Raw genomic sequence first — 26,808 nt, forward strand, 5'->3', positions numbered from 1 at the left:
AATGCGTGGTTTTGAGTGTTGTGACTTATTGCAGTTACTTGTGTACTAAGGGCATCTACACACTAGCGTTTAGTGGAAACATTCAACAATTTGCAGCCGTTTTTTTTTAAGAAATTATATATCACGTGTCTCAAACAGTGAACGAAAAACTTCAAGGAAACCTAAATACCTCGGAATTTTAATTGCCTACATGTGTGAAGTCTGCCAATCCGCAAAGGGCCAGCGTGATGGACTACTGATTAATCCCTCTCGTTCCGAGAGGAGACCCAGAAGTGATCAGCAGTAAGCCGAATATGGATTGTTAATTATTAGCCGGTTTTTATACACGGGAAATTCCTTGTTTCATTCCCTGTTCCCTGTAGGTCAATCCACGAGTTTTCTTTTTATTCCCAAATTATGGATACACTTATTTCCACACGAGACCTTTATCAACTCATGCTGTTAGGATAAGTAAGGTAGGGAACCTATCGATCATGGTGGCTTTAGTTTTAGAACAGTCTTAAAAAGCCCAGACTCTCCGACCCACCCGACCAAGTAGTAAAGCGTATATAATAATTAAGTAAGATAATAATTACGAGAAATCATCAACCATACTTAATTCTCAGTTCAGTTCTAGGAAACTTTCAGTAAAAAATTTCAGGACAAAGTCGGTGCACACCCAAGTCTTTGTCCCATCATCACAATATTATCAGGGACGCATAATCTTACAGATAGAGCGTGGTGTGCACATTCCTAGAATTAGTCACTTCACCCTGCTTCTTGCTTCTGTTTTCTAAAATGACCGCAGAAGAACGCACATATGACATGAATAATACGAGTACTAACATGATAATAATGACATTAATAATAGCCCAGTGGATATGACCTCGGCCGATTCCGGAGGGTGTGGGTTCGAATCCAGTCCGGGGCATGCACCTCCAACTTTTCAGTTGTGCATTTTAAGAAATTAAAATATATTACGTGTCTCAAACAGTGAAGGAAAACATCGTGAGGAAACCTGTATACCAGATAATTTTCTTAATTCTCTGCGTGTGTGAAGTCTGCCAATCCGCATTGGGCCAGCTTGGACAGCTTGGGCTAAACCCTCTCATTCTGAGAGGAGACTCGAGCTCAGCAGTGAGTGAAATATGGGTTGATAACGAATATGTCATTTTTTTTTGGTTTCAGAAGTCACTTATATATATATTTTTAATATTTTAATAATAAAAATAAGCTGATTAATTGTTATAATATCATGACATAATTAATCTCATATACTAAATATGAAATACATGTAGTTTGATAAGATCGTCATAGAAGCACGCAAGAAGCAAGCAGATTGTAATATTTACTCGCATACCTACTCGTAATATTATCTCGTGAGACAAAATGAGTAATATCTTTTCCTTATATGCAATTATATTAAGCTCAGTGTAAAGCTATCTTCACATATGCCACTGTCAGAGCGTCCTTTGTGTTTCTCCAAGCCTTGAACTGTTATTCAAAACTGATTATTATAGATACAGAGCTGAATTGCTCTACAGGCTGGATTGAGATCCGAAAGACTTCAGCATTACAAAAATATAATTTGCAAATAATAATAATAATGGAATCCAAATGCTTTACTAACTATACGGTGGTCTTGAGTTCAGACTCATTGAGATTCTGATGAGATATCTGAAGATACCTTTCATAATATATTATCCTCATATGTGAGATCTCAGAAAAATATTTCGAAAAGGATTTCTTATCCTTGTATCAGCGGGTGGTATGTACTCCGACCAAGAGTCAATAAAAAATCAAAGAAAATGATTCCTTATTTATATGAGCGTTAAGTATGAAAATAGGATGTATTTATTTTATAAAGGGCTTGGTTGTATCGCAATGAGCAACTCACCTGCGAGGGGACGATACATTTAAAAATTTTACTTCTAAAATATTCCAATGCATAATTTAATAAAATTATGCATCATTGTCGAGTTGATTTAACTTTTAAAAGTGCACTTTAGCTATTTTATTACTGAAATTCAGCAATATTAACAAATTTATCTTAATTGGTCACCTATTTTACTAATAAGTCATGGGTAAAAATTAAATTCAAGTCGGGGACCAAAACACAAAACTATAAAAACAAACTAAAAATTAATTTAGGTTGTTTTGGTATTGAATTTAATGTATTATGTAGATTGCATCGTCACTAAACAAACAGGTAAAAATCGTAATCAAGAAATAACTAGTATGAGTAAATAAGTTATTTGACCCAGTGGTCCAGTACTTTGAGATAATGTTTGTTACTCGTAGATTTAACGACTCTACTAAGCGAATAGGGCGAAGTTATTTTCTACTTGAGCACAGCAGGGGTTCACACTTGTAGGTGTTGAAAAAACAAATTAGCCCTCGGAAGGGTCTCAAATTGGTTGTAACTTTGAGGTCATTTGGCGGTGGAGATAAAAGGAATTAATGGTGGATTTATACGGCGTTAAAGTATTAACTTTGAGCGAAGAGCAAATTGGACGTGGTTATGCAAAACGGACCCAATCCATTAGAGTTTTAGTAAATCAACTTTATGAAAATGTCGAATGTTCGCGGTGATATAGTATCCATTTTTTATTGACTTTGAGTCAAATTCAAATATTTGAATTATAAATTTATTTTTTTATTTAATATGTTTAAAATGCTATGTGAAGATGTAGTTTTTGTTTATATAAAATTTTCGTTGTACGCTTACTTAGAGGGTAATATTCTCAGCTCAGCTGACTTTAAATCTTTAAAATACTGCTTGATTGTTTGAATTTACTACTACTTACTCGAGTAAAACCGAGCTTAAAGACTTGTGAGAATTAAATTGAACGATAAATAATAAATGTACGAAACAATCCATAGACATCACAACGTCCCTGCATCGTAATTACTGTGTATCTTATCTGTGGTGTGGTATCACAGAGCCGGCCGTCGGTTCCAAATGGATTTTGTGTCTTTTTGTGAAGCAAAAAGTTGCGATACCTGGCCGTGTGAAAGAAACAAGAATTTATTAAATACTGCTTGCTTATCTATTGTATGACTCCTTCGGAATGATATGGGGAACGCTTGATGGAATAAAAAATAACTATATTTACGAAAAAAAATTAAAAACTACTAACTTTATTCAGTAAAGCCACTCTACTATTGTATATGTTACTTTGTTTCTTAATATTATTGTCAGGGGTAGCTACAGAAAATAAGATAGTGTACGTTTTTTGAGGCATAGCGACGAGGGGTAGAAATTATACGTGTACACGCGGGTGAAGTTGTGTGAAAGAGCTAATTAAATTAAATTATTGGTATTTTTTTATACAAATAATATAATTATTTCTGATTGTTTCGTTCTCTAAATGTATTTTAACCTTTCAATCATTTTACACGTGTAAGAGTTCTTCGAAAGGCAAAGCATCGCTAACACTGCGTACCTTCCCAGAACCAGAGAAAATGGCCCTGTCGATAACTCCAACTATGCTAATAACACAATGCCTTTGAAGAAATCGTCGTTGAATGCTGCCGTTCGTGAAATTTTCATTGTAAAGGGGCTAATAGTCGCAGACAGAGAAGCTTTTAGACAGATAGAAAGCAATAAGTTTCCATCACATTAAAAAAGGAACAACTTCTGTGTGGACTTTGTAATACGTGAAAAGGCTATTCAATGTGTGATGTTATAATACATGCCGTGAACACGGACGGTCCAAACAAGATAATCATATTGTGAACGCGAATTTACGCTCTCAACTTGTTGCAATTAACCTGAGCAGCAACCCAGCAATCCTAAACTTGTTGGTTAACCAGTTAGTCAGCCCTTTAGACCTCCAGAGCTGAGCTTGGAAATCCATACAAGAAGCCTATGTCAGTGGACGCCCATCCACTGTTAAAGATGTAACGATAATGATGATAAACCAGTTAGTTTAAAATCTATTGGTGAAGAAACGGTTCAGCACACTAAATTTTTGGGATGTCAAACTAAGATATCGTATTATTATCGTAGATTTGTTAATATCGTATATCTTTTGTATTTTATCGGCACTTCAAACAGCTATTGTCTATTGACTTCTCTGTCTACACAGATTGTAGTCTTCGTGTTTCTTCCGATACATCGGCCAAATAACATCAAATACATGTCAACTTTCAGAAACAAAAGCGATTTATAGATGTTTATAGCTCAAAATAAACATTTCCAACATGAGGAAGCCATTGCCGTGAAACCGTGTATGTTCGTAAAAGTTATCATGCGATCTCGTGGTTGTAAAGATTTTGACGGTTTATGCAATAAATGTAATGGCAGTTATGTTGTATTGTAGCGGGGAACTACAAGGACATCTATATATTCTGAAAGTAATCTATATAAGTATAATAATACTCGTATTATACAGAAGATGTTTGTTTATTTGCATTGAATAAGCTCCAAAACGACGATCCCACTTGAAAATTTCTTTCAGCAATGGAATACTATATTATCAAAGATTAAAGGCTATATTTTTATCCCTGTGTTCTACTGGAACAGGAACTACACGCGCGGAAACGGGACATGGCTGCTAGTTCTGAAATAAAATTGATAACTTTTATCCTATTTTATCTTATGCACATTCTTGTGACATTGGATGTTTATAGAAATTCCAAACCCCTATTGTACTCTGTTTGGAAACTTAATAAGATTCTAAGAAAAACTGAAGCTATATTAAAAGTCTTTGTAAAAATCAAAGATTTACTTTGAAGTATTTTTACATTATTTTCATCAAGTAATTCGTATCTTTTGCTCAATTAACCAATTTCTAAGCGATTACTTTTAATATGATTAGCGAAGAGGCGGATTTGGAGCTAAGAACCACCATACTGTTTGTCTTCTATTAACATTCTTTAAGTATGACTGATATTTTTCCTTTTCCAACTAAATGTGTGCTTGTATTTGTCGTACCCAGTACTGGATACAATTATAGTTTAATTCTTTCGAGTTTATGGAAAATGATTTTGATAGTCCCAAAATCAAAATCATCACATAAAAGATGTTATTTGATAACAGCTACCCACCTCCGTGTTGATAATTCCAAAACCCAAACCTCATGGCATGCACCATTGAACCAACCTCCCAATAAAGAGATTGAACTGAATAAAATAAAATAGATCTTCAAAAATCTCATTTCTGTGTTTATCAAATGAAATGTAAATTTCCGTAAACAGCAAATATTTGAAGGAATAGCAAAGAACAACGAATTAAATATGAAATAGGACGCCGAGAAGGAAATATCGGACGCTCCGCCATTATTTATTGAGGCGAATCATTCAATCGAGATGTTGTAAATTGTTTGGAAACGAACGATTCCCGATACAGCAACAAGTATTACAAATGCGATAGGTTTTATTCCGTGAAGATCTCTTTCGCAGTAAATTTCTTTCTATTGTAAAATATTATGATATTTTCCACTTGTTCAAATATGAATCGTTTATAGATATCACAACTATTTATAGAGTATTATTTATTTTAGTAATAAAGTACTTGTATAACTAAGTATACTTTAAGAAATACCTGACCTTAACATCTATACTAATATTATAAAGCTGAAAAGTTTGTTTGTTTGAATGAACGCGCTAATCTCTGGAACTACTGGTCCGATTTGAAAAATTCTTTCGGTGTTAGATAGTCCATTAATCGAGGAAGGTTATATATTATTCATACGGGAATGAAAACCACACGGGTGAAACCGTGCGGCGTCGGAGTTGTAAATAATGATGATTTCCAAAGAACAATTACTGTAGCGTCCATTGCCGGCTCTTCTCAGCAGAACCTGCCTCTGAACCTGTAGTATACAGTCTCTCTCGACAAATAGTCAAACTTGACGTTTCAAAGTGTCTGTAAACTAAACCTTCTCGAAATGAACAAATTTTCATTTTGATTTTGATATTATTAGAATTACGACGTAATCATTGTGATATTGATGATGATGATCAAGTTATGAAATATACAGCTTTTCTTCTGTCCTAAAATTTATCATGACATCGTTACAGAGCAAAACGATTTCACCCTAACTCTGAAACCAGTATTGAAAAGCGTGGTAAATCTACATTTCATTGTTCATTGTATTGTCTTCACAAAACATAGGTACCTATAGAGTATAAATGGATACGTTTATGGGTACTTCTTACATCCATGATTGTCATTAAGCATTATAAGAATGATCGGTCGAGCTATAGAGGCGTACGAGGAAGCCGAGTGGGAATATTAACACTGGTCTATTTGCACTAGTTAAATCGCCCTGAAAGCCTCAAGCCGTACCGCGGCGAGCCGTTCGTGCCTGAAACAATACCGCAAATGTGCGTCCGACACGCGATCGTAACATTTGCCAGCTCCGAACGATCGTTTATTCGGCGATTTGTACTTTTGTTCTGAGATTTGTGTCGAGTATTGTTCTTTTAAACGGTCACGTAAGCTCTGCACTGTTCAGTTTGACGGTATTTTTGGGGTTGAACTGTGCAAGTACCTACCTTTTACACAATTTATAGTACTTTTGATTAATGTTTAATTGTTTGTTTACTATTGCGCTTGATGTTTTAGATTTTCAGATATGATTATGAGTTATTAAGTTTTAAATCATATTCATTGTTCATGTTGATCTCCAGTTCATCGTTCATCATTTACTTCCTTTATTTTAACATCTTTGTATCAACTATTTATTATTTGTTAAAACAGTTTGTTTAACAAAACTATTATATTTCCATTGAGGTTTTTGTGATCTTTTCGATCATATGCAATATTCATGTGGATACGATTTGTAACAAAAAGCTCATCCTTTATCATTTCCTATTATGCAACTCTGTACCAAGTTGTTTCAACAGTTTTTGCGTGTATACTTTTACTATTATTATTAGTGCGCATTTTTTTGTAATATCAAGTTCAAGTTTAATAAATAGGGACATTTTACAGCTTTATGTGATCTTTTTCGTCAACTGTACTTTTTTTTAAAATGTGTGTCCTATTTTGTTCTTCTAAACGCTTACAACGAGCTTTCACTCGCTTTGAACTTTGGGAGGTATTTGAAGTGAATAATTGAGCATAAATTACTATAAAGCTTTCTATAGGTATGTAAATTGGGCATTTGCTGGCATTGAACGGTTATTTATACGTATTTGCGTGGGAGCTAGCACATATGAGTAAATCATTAAATTTCTATAAGATTATTTGTGTTGTATTTTACTTGAAGATACTATAAGTAGCTGTTGTTCTATTTTACCGTCGTTTGATGTCATTTGACGTGAGTAGTGTAGTAACTGAAAAACTGAACCGATTTTATCCATCATCATCATCATCATCATTTCCATTGTTACACAAAGAATTAATTCTTTTAATTTCATTTGATATTCATTAAATGATACCTAATCATGACGTGAAGCTACTCCCTGTGATGCATCGCAGTTCTCAATTAATAATTTTTAACCCTTAAATTATGACAAGTAGGATCATTTTGTAATGAAATGTATTATACCATATAGTAAGTTGTACCTTTCGATATTGTTATCATCAATATCGGATTTCCTTAAAAATTTAAGCAAAAAAGCATATCATACATGCCTAATTGAACCTCCTTAATTTAAAAAGATAATATAAAAAAGTCCCTTCAAAAGGCTCGACAGCTAATTTGGCGAAATTTACGTGTCTGCCTCATAAACCTCGCGTATGACATATTTACATGACATTACCTTCTTTACTTTTAATTAATTCTTGGTATTCCTTTGAAGGCAGCGAGCTAATTCTGTTTTAACTCCCTTTACAATCCAATTACGAATAACAATACGTGAACCGGCAGTTCGGGCTCCTTGAGAAAATATATCTCTCTGAACAATACAAACATAATATTATTTCTGCCTCAAATATTTTAAGGCATTTTATTTGTGTATTAATTTTGAGTATTATCTTGTGCTGTGTATGGTATTTTCCATATATTTGTAGGGTTAAAAAGTACTTTCTATTTATTAACTTCCCATCTATAAAGAATCATCGAATTATTTATTTTTTCTATATCCATTCCTATGTGCACTATTAGTAAAGTATATTTTGTCATAATCTGTAAAATTGGGGCAACATTTGCAACTCTTTATTATATTTACCTCAAATTAGTTTTATAGTTATCTTATAACTTCATTTTGGTTTAAAAGGTATCAAGTTGTCGTTAAATATTTAATTGAAACCCAAGAGAAGTAACCAATATGTACTTTATTTCACAAATATTTTATTTTTCAATCGAACCTCCATTATGTATCTACAATTATAATAGTCATTAATTCATAATTCCTCGATTAACTAAGAAAAATTTCCGTTATAACGGCTTCGTTTTTTCACCTTGCAGTATTCTATGCAGTAATAAAACTAGTCGGCGGGATTTTTAATGGAATTTTAATTTTTAAACGAGTATTTATATTAAAAATCCTCCATGCCTCCTTTTCAGTCAGTTAAAAATAATTGTAGAATAATTATACCTACACAAAATTATTAGTAGCTGTTGTATTTTATAATTGAAATTCCTATTAAATTTTCCATTCACCTTTTAATTACGGGCTGTGTTTTGTATCGTTTTACAAAACAAATTCCGATGGCGGCGCGATCAAAGAGTGTCGGGTGTCAAAACAGTTCACGCTATATTAACCGGAGCTATTTTAATATAATACCAGTTGAAGCATCTGCCTCGTGGGTCCAGTGGTTAACCTATGCATCGTGTCATAAGGTCCTGGGTCACACTGTGAAATGTTGAGTTTTTTATTATTCCAACAAAATTCTCAATAGCACCCTGTATTGCTGACATGCGATCAAGAGAAATAGACCAAATATCGTCATCTCTTTTGTCTCAACGCCAATGAATGCGGTATTTCCAGTTGCATAGCCATTGGTTGAAATATGTCTATTTCTCTCGAGATTATCTCGTTGGTGTTAGCACTACATTGAGATTACGTTAGTTCGGATGTTGAGGGTTGAGAGCACCTTAAGGTTTACGGCTAGTCGATAACATTAACACCTGAATATGACATCTCACGTAATTGCTTTCTCTACAAAGTTTCTGGATAAGACTTACCCCCGAAACCTACCTTTAAAAAGTCCTTTATTTTTTAAAAACAGCAGGACTGGAGAAACCGTGGGACGTTAGCATTAATTAATATTTAAAAAAATATTTTAATTCACTGGTTCCTTAAACAAACGAAGCAATACGCTCTCACCTCAATCATTATAATTAAAACGTCCAGCTCTATTCGTTATCCAAATTGGAATAAACGGGGTTCTTTTGTATCGCTAACAATTTTAATTAATCAGCTCACCCTGCCTGTCAACTGGTGGAAAAAGTTGCCATCAATAATATTACAAAAAGTTGTGCTTTGGTCAATGCGCGGTCTGAGTGATAGACTTTCAGCGAGGTGATGAGCGGAGCGTGAGAACTTTAACGAAAATTCCTGCGGTGACTTTTACTCAAAGTTATCATCATTATCAGCCTTTGGTCCATTACAGGGTTAACTTCTGACGATGTCGTAGGGTCCTGTCTGCCCCACAAGCAAAATTTTCTTTTTATCTAATCTAGTCAAAGACCACAAAAATAAATCACCACTGAATCATCATTAATGTCAGTCTAGTTTATGCCCATATTCGGGCCAGGGCTTGTAGCTATGTGACACGTCGATTCTCTTTCTACAAACGCTAACGCTTCAAAACTAAACGACATTTATGGGAATGACAGATCCGATCGACAACTTGATCACGGGACCTGTGGATAATGAATGTCATTCCCATACATTTGTGTTTAATTTTCGAAGCCTCAGCGTGCCACTTGACTACAGGCTCAGGCCTCTTTCCGTGTAGGTGAGTTTTTAACCCCCGACGCAAAAAGAGGGTGTTATATTGACGTGTCTGCCTGTCAGTCTGTCTGTATCACCATAGCTCCCGAAAGGATTAAGAGATGTCAATTTAGTTTTTTTTTTGTTTTAAAAGTGACTTATATGCGAGTGTTCTTAGATATGTTTCATGAAAATCGGTTGAGGTGTTTAAAAGTTGTGGGGGGGGGGGGGTGTGGAAGAATAACCGATTGTCTATCAATATACTCGAGTGAGGTATCAAAATAAAGCACACAGAAAGAGAATATTGAAGACTTGATCGAGAGTGTAATAAATAATTTCATAACATTCAGAGGTTCTTCAAAATTTTCAATTTTATGTTATTTGAGCTTTTATTCTCCGGGCCACCAAACAGCTCCCTGGCTGAATTAATTCTGTTTTAGTTCTTGCCCGCCATTGAAGCAATAATGATAAATTAGGAGATCGTACTTCTAAAATAGTTAGAACACTTTTTACCTCATTCTCAACTCAAGCGAGTGCGCACTAAATCTCAGTGAGTGTAAACGGGTCGTCTATTTTAATTAGTCACTTCGATTGTGCCTTACAATTGATGCATGTGGTCGGCAGAGTTGACAATTGTTAGAGACGGCACGTTTATCTTCCTACACATGATCCACATCTGTAATATCCCTCTTCGTTGATTACTAGTATAAACCTTTATGTATTTATGAAAAATAAAAAATAGCTGTTTGTTAATCTAGCTACAAATCGAAAACGCCTTGACGTTTATTAAAATCCTATTTGTATTTCCTTTAACATAGCAGTTTTTTAAAAAATATGTGTACTCTACAATAGGTGTGTCTAAGAATACTTAAGTAGAAAAGTCGACTTAGTTAATTATACAATTATGGTATTATATCAATAAAAAAAGACCTGCTCTAAATACTTTGAGTTTGTCAGAGTATTTAAACGGTGAGGCACAATAAAAACATGTTTAGGTAATACTATTTTTAATATTTTTGAATACAAAAAAAAATACAGATCTGTAGCCGTAATGATTTTTTTATCAGTACGAATGTATTATTCCCATAGTATGAAAAAATATATAATATATAATTTTAAGTGTACCTACGCATAGTACCTAAGTATTTAAAGTTAAAAAAAAACACATCATATAATATATAAAATGTGCCACTGGTCTATGGAACTTTTAAGTCTATGGTAGCTCGTTACTCCTCCTCATTTTAATTGGTAGATTCTTCGTCCGATACCGATTCAACGCCTCCATACATTTCTCAGTAAAGGGCGATTGTCCCATATTTAGTACGTCTATCTTTTTAATGCAAATGACGTTAATTGTAACTACTTTTATCAATGATTGAGTGGTTTGTTTATTTAAGGCGAAAATGTTACATACGTTAATAGGACTTTTGAGGTACCAGCTCATAACAATGCAAATAAGTAATATCATTATATTATACCTACCTTAAAGGTCGTAATTTTTATGTGTTTTATTGCGATTTTGGAGGAAATATATTTTCTTAACTTTTGTTATCTTCATAAAGATTTTCTAAGGAAAAACAATAGGTATCTTATATGTATATTTACAAAATATATTATTTTGTGTGATATTCGTTAAAATTTTTTATTAATAAAATTCAAATAATCGAGACTGCTGAGAGACACTTCTGATAGACCTTTCGATAGATTAATTATGATTAATAGGTAAATAGCTTAAAATAAGAGAATATTTAATACATTTTGGGCGACATATAGATCACTTAGTTATCTTCATACATAGTTGTCAATACAAACCTGGGTATACATTAAGCATGTTATTGATTGCCAGGACCAGTGTCAATATTCATCTAAGTAATTGACGCTATACCGACACGCACACACACTAACACAAATCCTAATACCCATTACCATAGCGTGATCCCTTGGTGCACACCGGAATAATGAGAGATGATATGATTGATTGATTGATGGAAGATCGCCAGACGCCGGGGATATGGATAAGTAGGGCAGAACTAATAGGTGCGTTAAGTTATTCACGCATTACGTTTGGACTGGTAGTGGATACTGATTTGTAATGCTCTTTGTGTATTTCCAGTAATTAACGAATAAAGTAACGATCATCGAATTGAATGTCAAATCTTAATGAATCTAGGTTATATTTTTATTATTACTAATATTATAAAGCTGAAAAGTTTGTCTGTTTGTTTGTTTGATTGAACGCGCTAATCTCAGGAACTACTGGTCCGATTTGAAAAATTCTTTCAGTGTTAGATAGCCCATTTATCGAGGAAAGCTATAGGCTATCCTCGTATTCCTACGGGAACAGGAACCACGCGGGTGAAACCGCGCGGCGTCAGCTATCATATAATATGACTAGCTGACGCCGCCCGGTTTCACCCGCGTGGTTCCCGTTCCCGTAGGAATACGGGATATTATATAGCTTATAGCCTTCCTCGATAAATGGGCTATCTAACACTGAAAGAATTTTTCAAATCGGACCAGTAGTTCCTGAGATTAGCGCGTTCAATCAAACAAACTCTTCAGCTTTATAATATTAGTATAGATAGAAAAAAGATTGCAAATTATGAAATATTATTAAATACTTAATAAAATGCGGTACGTTTTAACATCAACGCGATCTAGATTTTAATTGTTTCTCCTAACAAACATGGTGAACTCTCTGATGTTTTATCACAATCACATGTAAAAGTAAAGCTATCTTGAAGTTTTAGTAAATTAAGTATTAAACATATATTTAACCCGCTTTAGCGACTTAGCAGCTTGACTAATACCTATTTGTATCTACGTAATCTATCTGCTAACAGCGAGGTCCATTGAACTTTACTCAAAAACATCTTAGAGGAGACGCTCTCAGAGAGTCGTTCCGCCTATCTACTCTGCTTCTGCCTTCGGGCCCCATCAGGCGATGCTTCTGCGCTCGCCCAAACCCCCCGGTGACGCCGCAGTTCCATAAGGAACCTACGGCACTTATACAATCAAAAAAAAACAATCAAAAACAGTGTGGAAATATTCCAGTCCTCTCGTCTCAGTTCATTAGTTCCAAAAATACTAACCACAGACTTACGAATAAACAAAATATTTACAGAAATATAAAATGCTGAGCTTTATTTGTTGTTTTGTATAAGTTATAAGGATTATGTTTTTCTATGTACCTACTCGTAAGCTCATTAATAGTTTTGTGAGCTCCACCGATACACAAACCCAGGCACACCGATACACGTAACTTGTTGCTAAAGCCTCTGAGGTCAGACATAACTATTAGTGAGAATATCATTAAAAGTTTTTGAAATGGTAGCGTGCTTTCCGACCAATGTAGCTACTACGTTCCTATTACTATATAAGAAGTATGTCAAACTAACCAATATTATTTGGATTTACTATAATTTCGAATAAAAATTGGCTGACTTTATTGTACTATTCATAATGTAGCGTTTTTGTAACCGTAATCAGAGTAAAGATATCAGTTAGAAGAGAAAAAGAACCGTATGTGTGCGATTCTAACCATCACCATTGTGCTATGATAATATGTAAAAATTATTAACAAAATTATATGTATAGCTTGGCAAATTCGTTCGTAACACTCTCGATGGTCCGAGCGGGCCGGGAGGGGGGGGGGTTTAGTTCTACCCCGCACACACGCCTTCGTACCCGCGCCGTCCTTCCCACTGTCCAGCGCGTACGACTTTACACCCGCACAATCCTTCCTCCCTCCCCCTTCACCCGCATATCCTGGGAGTCTCATCAACAAACTTGCCCAGCTATAGTCTAGTATGCGTCCAGCTATTGACACAATTTGACTTTTAGACTAATTCTGAATTTTTTTTAAAAGAGCAAGCAAACCTTTTTTACCCCCAAATTTTTACCCCAAAAATTGTCTTTGCAAAAAAAGTCTGCAGCATCAGAGGAGCGAAAAAAATAGCTTCAGAGTTATATAGTAAGCAAATTATGAAGAATTTCAGGCATGAAGGTGTCTTCGCGATGCTCTCCTTTATGCTTGATTTCAAAATAAACATAGATTCTTTAAGTTCGTAAGCGCATAGCGGCTTGTCTAAGCACTTCATATACCTCTTACTACTTACTACATCTGTTTTGCATAAATCTAAATAAAAACAAACCATGTTTCAAAATATTATAAAATTAAAGTACACATGAAGCACAGACAATGAAGTGCTTTTTTATTGAGAAATAATACAATAAGGAACTTAGGCTAACTTATCCTAATAACTATACAAATCATGCCCACGTGGAATGGTGGCAAGAATACTGGCTGCATTTCCGCGCTGGACAGCCAGGCTGATCCTTTGCGCAAAAAATGAGCCAGCCCTTCTGTCACCAGTCGAGGCAAATAGCCGCGGTAAAATGATTCGGTGAATTTTTTTGGCACTGCGACTCCATGGCCCAAGGGTCTCCACGGCAAACGGTACAAATATGTAAATCTCAGTCAAAGAGGCATACTTGTACCACTGCGGCCTTGATTCTGTCTTCCTGATATGACACGGTACTAATGGTGTCAACGCATGTAGCGTCCCACAAGTACAGATTTCAAATAGATCATTCTTCCCAAAGTATGAAATACGTATTCAAGCATTAATACAACCCTTCCCTACTACCCGACTAAAACTAGGGAGTCTAGCTATTCTATTCTGCTGTTGCCAAAATTTTAATATTTGTTCGGTTATGGAGATTCCGGGGTCATATAATATTAGGCTTTTGTATCAAGAAATTTTCATTACCGAGCCTGGAATGTGGGAGTTATTAAATTTTGCCTACGTCGATTCGTGTAAAGTAAAATTTATTACAACAATTTCGTAAAAACAAGGTTACGTAAAACAATAAACCCTTTGTCTTAGTCAAAAATAATACAATACAAATAGAATACGGAATTACGCGAAAGCTCGCGGCAATCCATCAAACGGAGCAGAACATTATTCTTTAGTTTGCAAGTCGTTACAAGTTTTATCTGAAACTTTATTGCGGGCATAAATCACTGAATATCTGCGCTAACAACTGGCTACGGTATAATGAAGCGCCGCGAATATACGTCGACACTTACAAATGAAAACCTTTGCCAACTGTAGTAACAAAACATTAAAAACCGGCCAAGTGCGAGACGGAAACACGCACTAAGAGTTCCGCACCTTATCTAAACAAACTAAAGAGAAAGGTCATCATTAAAATATCGAAACCCGCTTGACATACAAAGAAAGGTAGTTTATATAGTTAGTCGTCGTCTTAAGAACGGATTTTGCGAGAGGGCCGGATTAGGGAGGTCTAAGGACGAAGTTGCGGGTCCGCTAGATATCTATAAAAACGGCAAAATCATTTATGTTATATGTGAGTTCCCTCAACTGTTGTTTTAGTGTTTGTTGAGAAAGCGACAAAAGAAGAACGTCATCTGTAATTTGTCAAATTATCACGATTCATGACATACAGATGGTCGTACAGCGGAGTTTTATTTTTAGGGTTACCCCTTGAGTACAGAACCCTAAAAAAATAACATTTCTATCTTCTTCATTAAATTTTTATTTTAGGTGTTAAAAAAATATAAGCACAAATTCGTGTGTATTTTTTGTTCAACGAAGCGTTCGTGAAATATAGAATTTCGTACCACGAAAAGCGTCTTCAATATAATATGCTGTCCATCCGTTTGTTTGACCCAACACCGGAAACGGACGCTGCGGCCCGACGTCCGGGCGGCGGCTCTAGCTCGGCTGTAGCTTTTAGGGATAATTTCATTTATGATGAGCTGGTTCTGGAATAAATCTTCTTTTTTTTTGTTTGTGCTTCAGCTTTTTAACTAACATTGTAAATGAGAATGAAAGAAAGAAAGAAAAAATTGTGCCACACTTAACCACTTAATACAATAATTGTAGTGCCTAATACTCAAACCGCTTAGTCTGAGCATCAGAACACCACTACGTCATATTTGGCACAAACTTGAAAAAGGATCAAGCTCAGCATTGTGCTGCATGTACCAAGGATATATTGGACATACAGCGCTGATTTTCAGCTGACAACCTTGAACCAGGTGACACCACGGAAGAATGGGAATTTGTTTCATACGCTTTCCTCTCTAAACTACTTAAGTAATTTAAAAAAAAAATCTACCAATGGAAAGCTGCATTATCAGCGAGTAACACTGGCTAGAGCTTATCACAGAATTTCTATCACCTAGTATCACAGGGTATATCTTATCACAGAATTCCTACGGTAAAGAGAACCGCACGGGTGTATCCGCGAGGACATCCGCAAGTACTTTTTGACGGCCTCCGTGACGCAGTGATCACTTATCATCAAGTGAGATTGTAGTCAAGAACAAACTAGTAAAGAATAAAAAAAAAACTGTTATAGTTCTAGTATAGTATCAGTAGACTTAGTTTTGTGTAGTACATAGGTACCTACATTTAGATATTTTTAGCTAATGTATGTAATGAAAACACAAATTCGTAACATATCGTAAATTTCGTAACATGAATCCACCTGGGACGAAGTCATCGCCGTTCCAGACGAAGCCAATTATTTATCAGACATGACCTTAAGGTCAAATCGTGAAGGTTGTCTAAAGACCTATTGTTACCTTATAACTCACTCAACTATTGTTCGCATAGTTAGAAATATCGCCTGACAATAGCTTATTAAGGTGGAAAATTAATTATTCTGGACGTTACTCACTTATTACTATTATAGGTATTTTATTTTTGGATTAATGAAATTAATTAAAAGTCGAGTACTGGGTATAGAATTGGTGTTTTTGCTCTCGGATTTATGTTTTAGGTAATTAATTATGTTACGTTTAAGTGGAAGTTTGTTTCTCATACCATGGCGACGACGACGACGATGACGACCTCCGTGGCGCAGTAGTATGCGCGGTGGATTTGCAAGAGGAGGTCCTGGGTTCGATCCTCAGCTGGGTCGGTTGAGGTTTTCTTAATTGGTCCATGTCTGGCTGGTGGGAGGCTTTGGCCGTGGCTAGTTACCACCCTAGCGACAAAGACGTACCGCCAAGCGATTTAGCGTTTCGGTACGATGTCGTGTAGAAACTGAAAGGGGTGTGGATTTTCATCCTCCTCCTAACAAGTTAGCCCATCTTAGATTGCATCATCACTTACCGTCAGGTGAGAATAAAAAAAAAACTAACTGATTCAATTTATTTTTGAGGCTCAATACCTACGCCCTGACGTACATGACGGCACTGCGGAGGACGTGTTATTTGCACAATCTGTGAAGGGCTTCTCAGTTTAAGAATGCTTTACAACAAACAATAACTTTTGAATCGTTGACTTTACCACCAGTTCAGAAAGCAGGTTTCTAAGAAGAGCTGGCAATAAACTCAACAGTTGTTCTTTATAACAAATCATTTAAACCTATTAATATAACATTTACAGCCAGTTTCTTCATGTAAAGCTAAAGTAACAATAAAAGTAGTAAGTAGTAAGGAAGACTTTATTTTTCAGTGAATAAGACCTTCACTTTGGATTTATGACGTTACTTTGACTGTAACTTAAACTGGCTGTTAGAGTTTTTTAAATCATACTACGCAATTTATCAATTGTATAGTAACTTCGACTTGAAAATGTTTTAATACATTGCTTAAAATTTCAAACATTGGCAGGTCCAAAACTTGTACATTTATGGTAGGCGAACTGTGTGCCTAATGGAAGTTTTCAATATTTTCATACTGTTACTGTCACGTAACGTAAACGCAAAATTTATATGGAATGAAACAGTTGTGCAGTAGTGCTACTAGATGGCGCTGTTTCAATTCCTTAGAAATTCGCGTTTACGTTACGTGACAGTAATAGTATCAAACTGGCACTAGAGCCTCTGGGCCATAAAAACCGAGCATCCACATCGAGCATGCTCGACACACGTTCTCTTGTCGCTCGACCGCTCAACCTACTCACCGTGAATGTAATAAGGGTTGTAAGCTGATACCTAACGAGTATACCAAAACAATGAGAATGAAGAATGTTGTACAAGTAATGAGCTGGATGATTGATGGACTTTACGCCAGTTTGTGGGCTACCTACGTAGAGGGGCGTTCAGTTATACGCGCAAGCGGAGGAGGTAGCGGGAAATAGCTTTACTATATTGATTTTTTTGCTCCGTAATTATTTTCGGAATATTTGGCTTTTGTTGTAAATAGTAGGTAATACAATGTGTGACAACGAAAGCCGTTACCAAAATTGCCGCTACTTTTTTGGTAACGGGTTAAGTTTTGCCCATGCTCCTAACTCTATGTCAGGAGCATGGGCAAACTTTCACTTTTTATAAAATTACGAAGTTCTCGCTGTTACAGGCTCTACAGACGTTTCACTTTACGTAAACGTACCTGAGAAAAGAAATGAGGCGCCCGTATTCTTTGACACGCATCCGTCAAGTGTGTGTCCGTAACCTAATATCCTTGTTAACGGTTGCCAAGTCACGATCCCATCATAAAGTACATACGCGAACCGTGCAGTTTTACATACATCCCTTAACATAACGTACATAATATCGAACAAGTGAACAGTGAATAATTGATTTATTTTGTTCTTCATCATCATTAGCCGATAGATGTCTATATCTCAGCAATATATATAATGCCTCCTTTTAAGATTTTCCAACACTATGTTGTTAAAACGCAGCCGCGCACCTGCGCGAACAGTAATGGCAGTACAGTACTGCGTTCTATATGCGTATTTTGAACGTTAAATGTTAATAGAAAAAGACTATTCTCTGATATGTGATCTCATTGAGATGACTTAACACATCGATTTTGAGCTCTTGTATTCAACTGAACGTCTGGAGATTTGAATTGGAACGGTTCTACCCATCACCATCGTTTACGTGATTATCAGTTCATAACGTCCACAGCTGGGCATACGCCCTCGTGTATGGGCTTCTAAACACGATGATCTCTAGCCAGCATTCGCTCCTTACAACTCTCTCTACGTCGTCGTTCCGCCCAGTGGTGTATCAATCAACACTCCTTTTCATTAGGCACCCCAACATCTTAGACTGATCGATTAAGAGCCCTGACCATTGCCATTTTAACTTCACGACTTGCTGAGCTATATCGGTAATTTTGGTTCTTCTGTAGATCTTCTTGTTTCTAATTCAATCATGCAGATAAACTCAAAGCATAGCTACAATATCGGTGAGTTACTCTGAGACCTTATGAGATCCACAGTCAGCGAACAAGTCTCTGATCTGTAGGTCATGGTTTGACAAAATTGTTAGTTTTAGCGGTCTGTGGCTTGACCCACTTATACTAAAAGCACAATTAAAATAAAAGCACGTTTTTGTTCACGACGTACAGTTCTCCTTTGCCAAATTGTCAGTACATTAAATTAGTTGCAACAACCGCACCATATCACTTCGTTACACGAGCACTAATAAGCTTTAAGCTGCCTCTGCGACATCACGGCGGCGCGGCGGCCGTATCAATCACCGCTACTCGATAACAGATGGCGCTGCACTTTGGCCGCCATCCAGCCTCGCAATTGGCCGTCCAGTTTATCTAGCGCATTTCATATCACTTTTGTGAAATACTACTTAATTTATAACATCGTATTTTATTTCCTGGCTGTACATAGAATAAACTATAGGAATTTACTTTTATTTAAAAGTTAAGTGTGTTTTAAGTAATTCGATATAACTTGCGTTGAAGGAAATCATTATGCAGAAAACTGTTTGTCTGAGAATTCTTCATATAATTCTTCACTTCAGGATTTCACTTTTGGACAGTGGTTAGTACGTATACCTACTCATACGTATACGTGTTTTATTTTATTTTTAATCAGACTATAGTTATGGAGTTATCAAAACACTTTAAGAATTATACGAAGAATTCTCAGACAATCAGTTTTTTGCAATCTGCAATCTGCCAATCTGCAAAAAAATATAAACACGTTTTCGTAAAAAATATAGGATTTAATTATTTAATTAGTATTTGCCACCGCCACCTTTCAAACTAATAGTATAAGAACACTATATCTTTTTGTGCAAATCTGTCAAAGTTATCTGTAAGTACATACATATATATAATTAGTTTTTTGTTTTTCAATAGTTTTGAAAAACAAAAGACTTTGGTCATCATCATCATCATATCAGCCGATGGACGTCCACTGCAGGACATAGGCCTTTTGTAGGGACTTCCAAACATCACGATACTGAGCCACCTGCATCCAGCGAATCCCTGCGACTCGCTTGATGTCGTCAGTCCACCTGGTGGGGGGTCGGCCAACACTGCGCTTACTAGTGCGGGGTCGCCATTCCAGCACTTTGGAACCCCAACGTCGTCCATCGGCTCTTCGAACTATGTGCCCCGCCAAAGACTTTGGTAGTTGGGTAAAAATAAATGTGTAACAATAGTAAATAGGACAAATGTAGAGATCAGCTTTTCCGATTTTCCCCATTTTCCCCAGTCAGTAACAGGAAGGTTGTTTAACGAAACGATTCTATTGGCCCCGATGTAAAATATAAAAACTTTTATTCCAATGCCTTTATATTTTTTTCAACCATTTAATTATTTTCGTTCGTTATTTCAAAGAGTTTTAGAGTGCAATTCAATTAGTTGTTCTCTTTGATTCGTTTTGTGTTATTAACCCGTTTCCCCCTTTATGTTATCCGCATCGTACGTGAAATTGGTTTAGTCGTTTCAATAACTAATACTACTTTGTTGTGTTTACAAATAACGCTAGGACTATAATTATAATAACTGTAGATAAATTATAATTACAGTACTAATAAACGCACCACGTTTTCAACAGTGGAGCCGTTCTCTTTGGAGTGGGTTACCGGAGATAAAAATATAGCCTATGTAACTGGGTGAAAATGTGACTTTATAATTTTGAAAGAATTTTTAAAATCGGTTTAGTAGTTTTTAAGTTAAATAGTAACAAACTAACAAAAATTTAAATCTTACCTCATTATAATAGTAATGTATATTGGTTTAGATTAAGTAGTAGTAGTAGAACTTGGTATTTTTTATAGTTAAAATGATACTTAAATAAGTGAGATCATCTACAATCGATTTTCCATGAATATGGCAAATTGTTTTACTACTTGGGATTCGTTTTACTTATATAATTTGTTACTAGGTAATTAATAGCAGGAAAACGAATACGTCATCTGATGGATATTGTCCATCAGATGACATATTCGTTTTCGTTTTCCACCAGAAACATTTGACGAATCAGACACTGCTAATACGAATACGTTTTTGGATAATGAGGGTTTTGGTTAAAAAGACCATATAACTTATTAAAACTTTAGAAATAGCAATTGCATCCCATAATTTGCATGGGTTTGAAGGCATTTCCAAGTATGTAGTTATATCTTCGAAAATTATTTCTGCGACGCATGGTCAAACTAAAAACATCCACACCGAACATCAGAATCCAGTATAAAAGTAAAAACAATTAAAATACTAAGTCAATAATTGTTCGTTTCAATAAATCTAATTTTTATATACAAATTTAAATACCTGCGGAAAGTCACAAAACATTGGAACAGCGCAGTAATAGAAGCGATCCCGTGTAACTAGCGCGAGCAATTAAATGGAGCCATTCCGATATTATTTTAATGCAAATGTATGGTAACGGTTATGTTAGGGGGTCGTTACTGATACTGGGAGGTTTGTTGCTATAGTTTTATTGCTTCTGTGGCCGGAATGACGATTGCTGCCAAATCGCTTGGCACAAAGAAAACGGCCGAGTTTAATATTCTTATTGATGCATCGGGAAATGCTTTTTGTTTTGGCAAATCTTGGGACACTGGTTCGTATTAATGTTTTCTCAATAATAAACTTGAATTTCAACTTTCAAGCTACTTGATAACATTGTTGTGATGTTTATTTACATGGTGAAGGACTTAACACTGCACTGAAATACGTGCTTTTTTGTTGAGACTCTTCTCTTCTTTCTCTTCTGATATTCTGTAGCACGTCACTTCGAATGCTGATATACGTCTTAATTAAAGAGTTTCAATTCTTTCAAGCCAGAGATCCACCCTTAGTGGCCCTACCCCTTTTACCCGTGGCAATGGAAAATCACTTTTTTATCACATAATCGTCGGGTCTACGTATGTGCTCTTTAAGTTGACTAACGTCTATAATACTATGTCGATATAGAGGCCTTAAATTAGTATGATAATTAAAAAAAATCAGATGTTTGTATGCTAAAAATTCAGTCTCGGTTAAAAACGCTTAGTTATGTATGTGTTAAGATAGTACGAAGTGTGCGATGCCGACTCTTTTCCCTAAGATTGGTTTAGTTAACAATAACATTATGTCTGTATATAATATTGGTGACATTATCGCTAATTGTACTAAAAGCTGATAGTGCTTTATTTGCACTGGTTGGATGAATCGAGAGTTAAATTCCTAATTGTGCTGAACAAGGACTCTGCTTCACCTAATATTCATATAGGCCTAATTAATATAGGCCATAAGGATCCTGCCTTAATTTCCTTAATGATAAAAATAAATGAAATGTCCAATTCAAAAGTAAGTGGCAAATAGCAACGACGTAGCGTGGTTGCAGTATAGGTTTGAATAATTGAAAAAGCTTGCACTGGCTAGGTAGGTACATGACATCAGAGCAAATATTGCAAGAATTTCAAATCCGGAAGCTGAGAAGTAGGTTTATTATACTATGTTTAGAACCAATCTCATGATACAAAGCAACAGCCATAGATAAGACGTTTAATGAATCAAAGAAAACTATATGATTGCTTGTGTGCTGTCCTTGATATTAAACGTTATTATATTAATTGCTCCAGACTAGAATAAACAATGGTTCTTACTGTCAGTTTCAAAAGACTCAATTATCTGAATTGGAAAATAGCACAGTTAGTCTATACATTTGAAAAGGCATATTAACTGAGAAAGCTAAATTTTGGATATGACGTGGCACCCAGAAAAGCTTAACTTCAGATTCACGTCCGAGATTTCCTATATGAATTTTTCGCCATCTTACCACTTTGGCATCTCAATAACGATGAGCAATAAATAGGTAAGAAATGTAAATAAAAAACTAATAAAGAACAACAATAAAGTATTGAAAAATGTTCCTATGAAATCTTCGTGGAGAATTTGAAGTTAAGCTTTTCTGGGCTCCCCCAACCTTAGCTCTAGCTTTCTCGGTTCATTTGCATTTCTAAGCCGAGTTTTCCGACATAATGACTTTAGTAAAAGTCGATATAATTATATTAATGTATATTGTAGGTATATATCATAAATGAATGGATGTAATAATTTGTACGTAAATACATTAAAATCGGTATCATGTTTCCGTAATTAAATCGAGCTTTTACTATTATCTCCCTGAGATTTGCGTTTATCACACACATACCTACTTACGAGTATTATTGTACGTACACTACACACACATGACAGACTAATGGATGTTATAATAATAATATTTTATCTACCCTCGTAAACGCTAGAAGTAGATAATTTCAAAGTGCAATTCGATGTACAAAGCTAATAACGTTCAGTTACCCATTTTGAATAGTAATATCTTTTCTCACTTGCTAGGAAATAATTTCATAATAAAAAAAAACAAAACTTTAATTAGCTCTTCGCTTTTAGCACTAGTCATTACGCTAAATATAGCGTAATTGTGCGTATTGTAACCATAACTTTGTTCCTTTTTTTATTTTATTATTATTTCATTGTACAAAAAGTCTAAGTAGTATCATTATTATCAACCCATATTCGGCTCACTGCTGAGCTCGAGACTCCTTTCAGAATGAGAAGGGTTAGGTTAGTCCACCACGCTGGCCCCATGCGGATTGGCAGACTTCACACACGCAGAGAGTTAAGAAAATTCTCTGGTATGCAGGTTTCCTCACGATGTTTTTTCTTCACCGTTTGAGACACGTGATATATAATTTCTTAAAATGCACCTGCTTGAAAAGTTTGAGGTGCATGCCCCGGACCGGATTCGAACCCTCCGGAATTAAGGCACGTGACGCATAAATAATACGCATAAGAGTTCATAAAAACTGGGCTACCACGGCTCTAAGTTGTGTATAAGTTCCAAAACCATCCTCATGGAAATTATTATGAAGCTAATTATTATAATTTCAAAAACCATCCTCATGGAAATTATTATGAAGCTAATTATTATAATTATTCGAACAAGTCCGAACTCAACTCCGAACATTTACGTCCCGGAAATTTTTGATCCCTTTGAGTCGATTCAGGAATCCAATAGCAAAACAGTGGTGGCATCTACTGTTTGCTGTTTGATTCCAGCAGTCGAGAATACCATACTACTCTACCGTAGACACATCACCTGAAACGGATAAGTGCCTGTATTTTCAATAGCAACCTTTCTACTACCGCAAGACCGTAATACCTACTGCTTGGTGATAGAAATTCTTACACCCAAAAAGAATTTAAGCTTCTTGGCCAGGGCTTCGTATGGAAGGCAAATTTTGAGCATACTCAATACGCTGCTCAAATCAGAGTTATCGAGATTGTAATGTAATAAAATTATTAATTACGTCCGAATAACGTGCTCATTGCGTTACAGTGGTGTAACACTACAAACTCTAAGATGAATAAAAACTTAATATTACATAGCTTGACACAGGAATTGAACCTAGTAACCGAAACCACATAAGCTAACCACTGAACTACCGAGGCCTTAGAAGTTAAGAATCATACTTGAATTTCTATGCAAAGAGTTAACAATATTGCGCTGTAGAAATAGTTTTAACCGATATAATAGCGTGATAACGTTGCGTGACCGTGTGTAGCAAACAATACATTTCTTTTTTACTTTCTAACTAAATCGGGAGCAACTTTGTCGATGCCTGCCCTTTCCTTATGTATAATTCTATTCTAATCCATAGTTAGAAGGTTAGAGATTGAATAATTTAGGCACCTCATTTATTTTTACTGGCTCCTGTTAAACTTTGTTTTGTTTGGGCGCCTACAATGTTCATAAGAGTACTTCGTTAGTCGTAGTTGCTATTTAATTAAAGCAGGCGTAACAATTTTTGTAAGTCAACATTTTTTTATAACAGACTATAGGTACATTTTAAACAATAGTTATAAATATATTGCAGTTAGCAATATTAAAAGATTATTTTAGATAGCTTATATGAGTCTATGACTGATTACTAAGCAATGTTTTTTTGATAAACGGGTTTAGGTAGTACACGCCTCACCCTATATATGTATCAAACCACGACCTTTTTGTTTATTCATACAAACTCGTGTATCCTGTCGCCTCACAGCATACAAAGCAAAACGTTCATCATAAAATAAAATACGATTACAATAAAAGTAATACGATTCTAATCCATACAATATATACTTGTGTATGTATACACACATGCTCGCTTATGTAACGAGCGTGCATTCCGCAGCCGCTTTGCGTGCCGGAACAAAATCACAAAATCGCGCGTGTCCCGAGCGCCGATATTGAACGCAAATAACTCTTTGTTCATACAATATTCGTTTTGTATTCCCCGCGCCGTGCATACACTAAAATATATGAAAGCTATCCCCAATTTTTTTCCGAATATGTGAGAAAAATTTATTTACTTTCACCATTTTCGGAGTTGCCACTGTACGTTGTAGTTCATAGTTGGAATAGATCGCTTTAAAAAATGGGTATTATTGGGCATGGTAAACACAACAATAGAACAAACCAATAAACTATACGAGGTTTGTTGTATGCAAATGGATACTATATTGTTATTTTTTTTTTGTTGGATTTGTTTGTCATTGGGTTCAAGGATTTTAGATTCGTGTCTCAAGTTGGGCTATCAAACATTGGATATTACTGCATAAAAAGATACTTACTTGTAGTAGTAACCCGTGTTTGGTAAGTTGGTATTGTTATTCTCTTAACGCCAGCGCCACCAACCTCAAGAAGCCTTTAGAGAGTCAAACGTTTGGACAGTGTTTGACTTGGTTTTCGTTTGGTACGTTAATAAGTGTGGCGATTTTTCGTCAAATTTTAGAACCAACATCCCTCTGCCTTGTTTCATGACAGGTTAATCAGGTTAATTTATTGGGGCAGAGAAACAAACTCCTTGAACGGCATCGCATTAACTGTGCCAACTATATAATATATAGGTCACTCACAGACTCATGTTTGTTTCCCTACTATTATAAAAATATCTCAGCTGACCTATAAATATGCCTGAAAATAAGTAAGGAGTAAACTATTGATGTTGTTTCTCTGAGGAAATAGCTGAAACGCGAACGAAATAAAGATGAAAGCTTTCTTTTTGTATAAGAGTAGTTAGAAATGTTAAAACTTAGAGAGTAGGGTAAACACGAATATCTGCCGAAATGTACCAGTATGAAAAACGATGTGCTATTTACCCGTTGGTATAATAAAAAAAGTTATCCGACAACGTAACGTACAGAATTCGGGTATTTGCTTCCCGGTGAAATATTACCAGAACTTTCGTGATAGATTGCGCTGTGCAAATATTAGCTTTCTGTATAAATATTCCTCACAAAGGGTTCGGGATTAACGTTATGATAAATATTGCCATATAAATTAAAATGAGTTACATCTTTTAAAATGTATATCATAATATTATTACCTGTAAAAAATATACCTAAAAAACCTGTTGTACTTACTTGTAGATGAGTTTGAGATTAGCGTAGGAATATTACTCCTATTTTAATTATATAAAAAAAGTATTTTATGATTAAAATGAAGCTTTTTTAATTAAGATTAAAAATAGTTGGTAAAAAAACATATATTCAGCATCTAAATTGCTAAAATGTTGTCCAAATCAGATATACATACATACATCATTAAAGAACCTTCTATTCGTAGTCATTAGCTAACAATGTAAGTTTATGTACACTTATTGTAAAAGCTCTAACATTCTATTCTGGTCAAGTAGACTGTTGGACATCGCGAGCTATCTAGTGAGCCAATTTGTTTGCTATGTATAGTTTCAGGCTTCAGGTTTTTCTCGTAGGCTTTATAT

At 35.4% G+C, this 26,808-nt stretch overlaps 2 protein-coding genes across 2 annotated transcripts in view; one reads left to right on the top strand and one right to left on the bottom strand.

Annotated features, from left to right (window-relative positions):
* LOC112047351 (probable 39S ribosomal protein L24, mitochondrial) overlaps positions 1-26,808 on the bottom strand; it is a 503,102-nt gene that overhangs the window by 294,165 nt on the left and 182,129 nt on the right. The gene's annotated exons all lie outside the window — the stretch shown is intronic.
* LOC112055612 (protein madd-4) overlaps positions 1-26,808 on the top strand; it is a 352,294-nt gene that overhangs the window by 196,712 nt on the left and 128,774 nt on the right. The window lies entirely within an intron of this gene.

This window comes from Bicyclus anynana, chromosome 2 (assembly GCF_947172395.1).
Source record: "Bicyclus anynana chromosome 2, ilBicAnyn1.1, whole genome shotgun sequence".
NCBI classification, from domain to species: domain Eukaryota; kingdom Metazoa; phylum Arthropoda; class Insecta; order Lepidoptera; family Nymphalidae; genus Bicyclus; species Bicyclus anynana.